We start from the raw sequence: 8,193 nt of genomic DNA on the forward strand, positions 1-8,193 counted from the left end.
CACAGGAGCAGAGAGACACAGACAGAGATATAGAGTGAGAGAGACGGAGAGAGAAAGACAAGCAGAGAGACAGACAGACATAGAACAAGAGAGGCAGGGAAAGAGAAGGATAGCGACATACACATAAGACACAGAAGCAGAGAGACACAGAGAGGCAGAGACAAAGAGCAAGAGAGGTAGAGACAGAGCGAGAGAGGCAGGGAGAGAGAGAGAGATACACATAAGACACAAGAGCAGAGATACATAGAGTGAGAGAGACAGGGAGAGAGAAAGTTAGAGACACAACATAAGACACAGAAGGAGAGAGACAGGTAGAGAGAGACATAGAACGAGAGAGGCAGGGAGAGAGAAAGGCAGAGACATACACGTAAGACACAAGAGCAGAGAGACACAGAGAGACATCGAGTGAGAGAGGCAGATAGAGAAAAAGTTAGAGACATACACTTAAGACACAGAAGCAGAGAGACAGGTAGATACAGAGAGACATACAGCGTGAGAGGCAGGAGAGGTAGGGAGAAAGAGACATCCACATTAGACACAGAAGCAGAGAGACACATAGACAGGGAGACAAGGAGCAAGAGAGGTAGGGAGAGAGAAAGAGACATAAGATAATACCCAGAAGCAGGGAGATACATAGAGACAGAGACATAGAATGAGAGAAGCAGGGAGAGAGAAGGACAGAGACAAATACATAAGACACAGAAGGAGAGAGACGTAGAGATACGTATACGTGTATATGTGTATCTCTCTCGCTCTATGTTTCTCTGTGTCTTATGTGTATCTCTCTATCTTTCTCCCTGCCTCTCTCCCTCTATGTCTCTCTGTCTCTATGTGTCTCTCTGCTTCTGTGTTTTATGTGTATGTCTCTATATTTCTCTCTCCTTACCTCTCTAGTTCTGTCTCTCTGTCTCAGTGTCTCTCTCCTCCTGTGTCTTACGTGTGTGTGTCTATTTTTCTCTCACCCTGCCACTCTCGCTCTATGTCTCACTGTGTATACGTGTCTCTCTGTTTCCGTGTCTTCTGTGTATCTCTCTGTCTTTCTCTCTCTCTTCCTCTCTTGCTATATGTCTCTCTGTCTCTGTGTCTCTCTGTTTCTTTGTTTTATATGTATGTCTCTTTCTCGCTCCCTGCCTCTTTCTCCATGTCTCTCTGTCTCTGTGTCTCTCTCGTTCTGTGTCTTATGTGTCTCTCTATCTTTCTCCCTGCCTCCCTCGCTCTGTCTCTCTGTCTCTATGTGTCTCTCTGCTTCTGTGTCTTATGTGTATGTCCCTGCCTTTCTCTCTCCCTGCCTCTCTCGATCTATCTCTTTCTCTCTCTGTGTCTCTTTCCTTCTGTGTCTTATGTGTATGTGTGTCTATCTTTCTCTCACCCTCCCTCTCACCCTGTATGTCTCTCTTTCTCTATGTGTCTCTCTGCTTCTATGTCTTATGCGTATGTCCCCATCTCTCTCTCTCCCTGTCTCTCTCGCTCTACGTCTCTCTGTCTCTATGTGTCTCTCTGCGTCTATGTCTCTGTCTTTTATCTCGCTGTGCCGCTGTGTCTGTCTGTCTGTCTGTCCTTCCCTCTCTGTCTCTTTTCTCTCTTGTCACCACCAACCCCACTCTCTGTCTCTCTCCCTACTCTCTGTATCTTTCTCTGTCTCTCCCTCCCTGTGTGTTCTCTCTCTGTCTCCTTCCCTTCCTCTCGCTATCTCTGTGTGTCTGTCTCACACACATGCGCGCACACACACACGCACACACACACATACATAACACACTCAGTTCACTCATATGAAAGGTAAGGTCTAAGGGGCAAGGTTATGTTGGGGAATGCAGGGGGACAAGAAGGCCTTCTTGGAATAGTTAACCTTTGAATTCCACTGGTAAAGAGCTTGGCGGTCGCTGAGAACTGTCTGAGCAAAGATACGGGGCAGAGAGGCTGCAGGACATGTTTTTCCAGTCTAGTGCCTACTCCTGGCCACCTGAGGCCATGCCCAAATGGCTTAGCCCCTGGCCTCTGGTCACCTGCACTTCCGCTGCTGCCCAGCTGTTTCCTTTCTGCCCTCCAGCTTTATCCACAACCCCTCATGTCTTTGTTCTGAAGACTTGCAGAGCTGTGTGGCACATTGCTGTGCTATAGACCTACCCCAGAGGTTTGTGGGGGATGCAGTTCCCAAGAAAGACATGGTGCCATCTGGGCCCGGGAGTGGCCTTGGGTGCTTTATTTTCAAAGCCTTCATGCCCATTCCCAATCACTGGTGTACGCTCCAGGAAGGCCCCTGAGGGGAAGGCCATGCTTGGAGGGCATCTCCAAGGACTCTACACACAGAGCTGGTGGTGATGTTATTTGGTTGCAGCAATAATCTCCACATTGAGTCTCATTTTTTTCATTTCAGTTACTGTTTTCAGAAAGGCATCATTGGTAAAGGAGTACCCGAACAATTCTCTAGGCCACATTTGGCTAAAGAAAGGAGCCGATTGGAAAGGTTGGTAAAGTTTAATTGTCATAAATTGTTCTTTCATTTTACCTTTTCATTTCAGATGCATAATGTCTAGGGCAGTAGCTGAATACCTCTTGGGGAAATTGTGAGGCCTTACTCATTCTCTCTGATTTCACTTCAGCACTGCACACACTGAGCAGGGCCCAGACCTGTACTTGGACAGCTCAGACGCAGAAGATGCACCATCCAAGGAAGCTGTTTGTGCCTTTATATCTTGGCTATTTCACGTTCAGCGTGATTTTACTGTTCTCAGCCTTCAGAAACACCCCCACTCCCTCCCTATTAGCCATGGCTGATGTCATGGAGCTCATTGCACATACAGACCACTAGGCACACGTGCGCGCGCACACACACACACACACACACACACATACATACACCCCCCTACCATCATTGACCACACTAGCCTGAATAACTCCTACACAAAGACACACCCTTCATTTGACATATTGGTCTAGGTAATTCCTATGTACAAATACACACCCCTCACTGGACATACTGAGTTTTGTGATTGCCACACACAGACCCACACAAACATGTCTCATTGAACATAATGACTTGAATGACTCCTCCATAAACAGACACACACACACACATACACACACACACACACACACGTACCCCCTGATGTATACACTGAACTGAATGACTTCTACACACAGACACGCACCTCACTGGACACCCTGGATTGTGTAAGTCCTACACAGTCACACTCCTCTCCCTGGACATACTGCCCTGAATAACTCCTCTATACGGACACACAAACACTTCCCTCTTATTGACCACGATGACCTGAGTGACTCCTCCATAAAAATATGGACACACAGACACATAACTTCACTTGACATGAATGCACTGTGACTCCTACACAGAAATACATATACGTACCCCTTTGATGGACACAATGGCCAGAGTAAATCCTACACGTAGATATGTATACCTCGCCTTGAAAATGTTGTCCTGAATGAGTGCTAAGTACACACAGACACAGTAGGCTGAGTAACTCCCATACACCAACAAACACACACATAAAACTCTTTGGAGGCACTGGCCCGGATAGCTGCTTCATAGACAAACATCACTGGATACCCTAAAATGTATTACTCCTACACAAACACTCACACATGCACAAAGACATGTATAGCCCTCACTGGACCCAATAGGCAGGATGACTCCTATAGATAGACATGCACACACTACCCTCACAGGACAAATTGACTTGAGGGAATCATACACACAGACACAAATACACAACTCTCAAAACTGAACACTGCCAAGAGTAACATGCAAACAAAAACACACACACTACCCTGACTGGACACACTGACCTGAGAGATTCCCACACAGAGATGTATATAGCCCCTCAGTAGACATACAGATATGAGTGATTGCTCACAAACACATAGACACACACACACACACACACACACACACACACATTAGACACACTGGCTTCCTACATAGACATATAAACATATACATACAAACATGCACCCCTTATTCAACACGGAGCTGGATGACTCCTCCACATAGACACACACCCCTTCATTAACCAAAATGGCCTGAGTGACTCCTGTGCTAACACATTAACAGATACACACTCCTCAGCTGACACCCAACCTTGTGACTCCTACAGATATACACATACACACTGCTCACTGAACACATTGGCCTGAGTGATTCCCGCACACAGATACAAACACAGGCCCAATTGATACTTAGACACACACACACACACACACACACACACACACACACCCCTCTCATTTACAACAATGGGATGAATGACTCCCACACATACAATCACACATCACTCTATACTCTGGGTTGTGTGACCCTACAGTAACACATATCTCTCAGTAGGCACACTGGCCTGAGTGACACATATATCCATGCCCAGAATGACTCTCACACAAAGACACATATAAAGAGAATAAAAGGGAGAAATAAAGGGAATAAAGAGCTAACAACTAGAGAGTTGTCTCCGTGATGAGAAATTGTGGAGTAGTTGTATCTATATTTCCGTGAGTATGTGTATATTATAATGTGTACATAAAAAATAAATATATATGTGCACATATACACATAGAGATCCAGACACATATATATGTACTTGAGATTATTTTTGACAATAGCTTGATATTCTTCTCCCCAATTCCTCCTTCCCTGAATTTTTATCCATCAATTTTTCCCCCAGAATTGGAAGGGTTGGGACCAATATCTTCATGACCATACTCGAAGAACATCCCTGAGTAATATAGTTATACACATCTTGTTGCTACATAGTTCAATCCTAATAGTGACTTCCTAACTAATGCTCATTTTTTATTCCAGATACTACAAAAACTGACATGGACATGAAAGAGGCATACACTGACCCAAATAAACATGTGAAAGAACATTCTCCAAGGAAGAAAAGGATCAAATGGAACCAAGGTTGATAAAGTCTAATTATAATAAATTGCTTGGTTTTTGCTATGTTATTTCAGAAATACATAATTCTGGACAGAAAATATGATTACATTGCTATGTCAGTGTGTCCTTGATCTCATAAATGTGAAAGTGAATGAAAGAAAAAAAAAGGAAGAAAGGAAGAGCATTTAGTAAGCACTTACTGTGTGATAAACACTATGCTAAGCTCTTGGGATACAAATAGAAAAGATGGTCTCCGCTTTCAGCGAGGTTACTTTCTAATGGAAAAGACAACACATGGGGGAGTGGTAGCCAGGGAGGGGTGACCGACTGGGGTAGAAGCAGGGAAGATTCTGTGGAGGGCATGACATAAATGGCATAAGCTTTGTGTAGTGTGTGGTCAGGAGGGGAAGAGATACAGATCACAACCTGTCTACCATGCCTTAGACTGCATCATTCTTACATATATCTTCCTATAGAGTCTCCCAGGGTGAAGGAAGGTTGGGGGGAGGGAAGCCCGTCCAATGTACCGAGAGCCTTCCTCTAGCTCTCCTGATCTTGTATCTCTAACAGTGCAGCAGGTAGGTTGTCCATCAGTTACCTTTTACTCAGACCAAATGGCTGGCCTACCTCCTTTTCTAGTTGTGCGTCTTTCTAATGATATCCTTTATACCGGTTTTCTCATTCCATTCTCCACTGGCTATGTGGTGCATCCTAGTCATATCCTCTCCTTTGCTCTTTGGAGAACCCTCAAGTTTAATTCTTTAGAAATTGTAATGTTATAAGATTCCCAGCTTTATGATATCACTGGAAAAACATCAATTTTTCCTTTGTTTCAAAGAGAAATCTGAGATCATTTGAAGCACTATGCCCCCTTTCCTTCTACTGTTCAATTCTAGACACATTTCATTTTCCATCCAAAGTGTTTGTCCTCTCTTTACTGATGGACCAACTCAATGGGCTGTCCATTGAAGTTCATGGAATTCTTTATCTACTTGGTTTTTCCTGTGTGGATAGTGAGGCATAAGGCTCCCAAGGAGTTGAGTGGACCCCCATGGAGTATTTATGGGAGGACATGGACGAGAGTGGCATAAGATAAAAAGGGTAGGGTGGGTTGTGATCTGTATATACCATCTGGTCCACCTCCCTATATTAGACTGTGAGCTCCTTGAGAACACAACTGTCTTTTGCTTTCTTTGTATCCCCAGCAATTTAGCACAGTGCCTGGCACACAGAAAGTGATTAATAAATGTTTGTTGGCTAGACTTACATTACAAATTAGGAAACTGAGGCAATAATCATCCCCAGATTTACAATATATACATTGATAGAATTTTATGAAATTTTGTTTAAAAATGCATATGTTGTTCTAGTATTTTAGTAAGAGTACTATATTTAGGATCAGAAGACCTGAGTGTGAATTCAGCCTCAGGCATTTATTAGCTGTGTGACCTAACCCCAACCTTGCCTAGACTCAGTTTGCTCTCTCTATAAAATGACACTAATAAGCTTTGCATTGCCTATCTCACAGAGTTGTTCTGAGGCTCAGATGAGATGATAATATATACATGGAAGTGGCTACATAAAATATGAAGCACTCCAGAAATCAAAGCTATTTAAATGGTTAGTAGGTACCTTTGTACGTTCACAGCCACATCCACACAGTAAGTACTTTGTCATTTGGGTAGCCAGCATAGTAATATAGGAATCAATCAACAGATCAAAAACAGAATCATGGCAGATCGATTGAATCTGTGTGTGTGTGTGTTTTCCCTTTCTCCACTTTAAATAATGATACATAACCGGTCTCTTGCAGAAGTCATGGCGCTTGCCTGTTTGTCATTGCTGTTTATTCTGACGGGTGGAGGAGCTCTGTGGTTAACCATATAGTAAGTATATTTGTAAGCCAATGGATAGAATATTTTTCTCATTCAGTGATGGACCTAGAGTTGACATGGTGCAGTGGGAAGAGTACTGGATTTGAGGTCAGAGGAACTAAATTCAAATCCCAGCTCTGCTATTTGTTATCTTTGTGACCTTGGGAAAATCACTGTCCCTCTCTGAGCTTCAGTTTCCTTCAGCTAAGTTAGACTAGATGACCTTTGAGGTCCCTTCCACCTCTTAATCTCTGACCTTATCTATGACCTGTATCTCCATCGCTTGATCAATACATGCATTATACAGGAAAATAACTCTTTCATGGCTTTGTAGGAACTAAAGGGAGATGTTACAAATTATGAGAAAGTACAAATGGAAATGAATGAGCAAATCATTCTTTGCTCAAGCCAGTGGTGGACGATCTTGTACTATAGCCTGTTGTAAATAGTGACTGGTTCTCATTCTGGACTGTTCTCGTTGCCCATCGCCCCCACACACAAGACCTGTGCTAGAAGCAGACAGTGGTACTTTCCTTCTCTTAAGTCTGGATGGGTATTAAGACAGAAGTCAACTCTGAAGGATTTATTAACACTTTGAAAAGGGAACGTTGGCTGTCAACCATGTGGCAAAGGGACAAGCAGAAGAGGGTGCCGAGTGCTCATGCATTTTTGTGGAGACATTGTCTGCTTTGTAGGCCTTTTCTGTTTTCTCCTTTCAAAAACACTAAAGCAGCAGCCACTAATTTCTCGTTGGTAATATGTAAAGAAAGAACATTACACCATTCCTAAAAATTATCTAAGACTCCTAGAGAGACTATTTATAACCTGAACTTAAGTGTAGATTCATAGATCATTTTATCTCAGAGAAAGGAACCAATTCACCCAGGTCACAAAGCCATCTAATGGCCTGACTCTCATACTAAGTTACTTCCTCATGAAAGCCTTGATCTAGATTTTCTTGTATGGGAAATTCCTTCGGCATCTCATTTCCTTCTCTCTCTTTAATTTTTCAAGTTGGGAACTTTGCAATGAATGTAAGCTAGCAAGTAGCAGTAACAGACTTAGAAGTCAGGTCTCCTTCCCCCTCTAGGCCTCAGTTCCCTCCTCAGCAAAATGAAGGGGGTCTGACTAAGTGATCTTTAAGGTTCCCTTCTCCTCTAATGTTCTGCGACTCAGTGATCCTGTATAGCACTATGTTGTTTCCAAAATTCATTCTTTCATGTATATTATTTCATTCAATCAACTAACACTAGTAGAGCTCCTCTGTGTACAAGAAAACCCTGTCGGCAACCCTTGAGGTTGGCAGGACTGATATTATCCCCATTATGCAGGTGAGGGCACATGCTGAGAGAGGTTACCTAACTTGCCCCAAGTCACATGGCTTTTTGTTGTTCAGTTGTTTTTCAGTTGTGTTCAACTGTTTGT

At 43.2% G+C, this 8,193-nt stretch overlaps 1 long non-coding RNA gene across 1 annotated transcript in view; it reads left to right on the forward strand.

The window, feature by feature from the left end:
• Window positions 1–2,379: 2,379 nt before the first annotated feature.
• The window catches only part of LOC114031342, a 15,402-nt gene continuing 9,588 nt past the window's right edge, over window positions 2,380–8,193 (forward strand). The window contains exons 1-3 of the long non-coding RNA XR_003567731.1: window positions 2,380–2,464; window positions 4,814–4,915; window positions 6,708–6,780. This is a non-coding gene — a long non-coding RNA (uncharacterized LOC114031342). The remainder of the gene's footprint in view (window positions 2,465–4,813; window positions 4,916–6,707; window positions 6,781–8,193) is intronic.

Source organism: Vombatus ursinus, unplaced genomic scaffold (assembly GCF_900497805.2).
Source record: "Vombatus ursinus unplaced genomic scaffold, bare-nosed wombat genome assembly UNPS02015152.1, whole genome shotgun sequence".
Classification (NCBI taxonomy): domain Eukaryota; kingdom Metazoa; phylum Chordata; class Mammalia; order Diprotodontia; family Vombatidae; genus Vombatus; species Vombatus ursinus.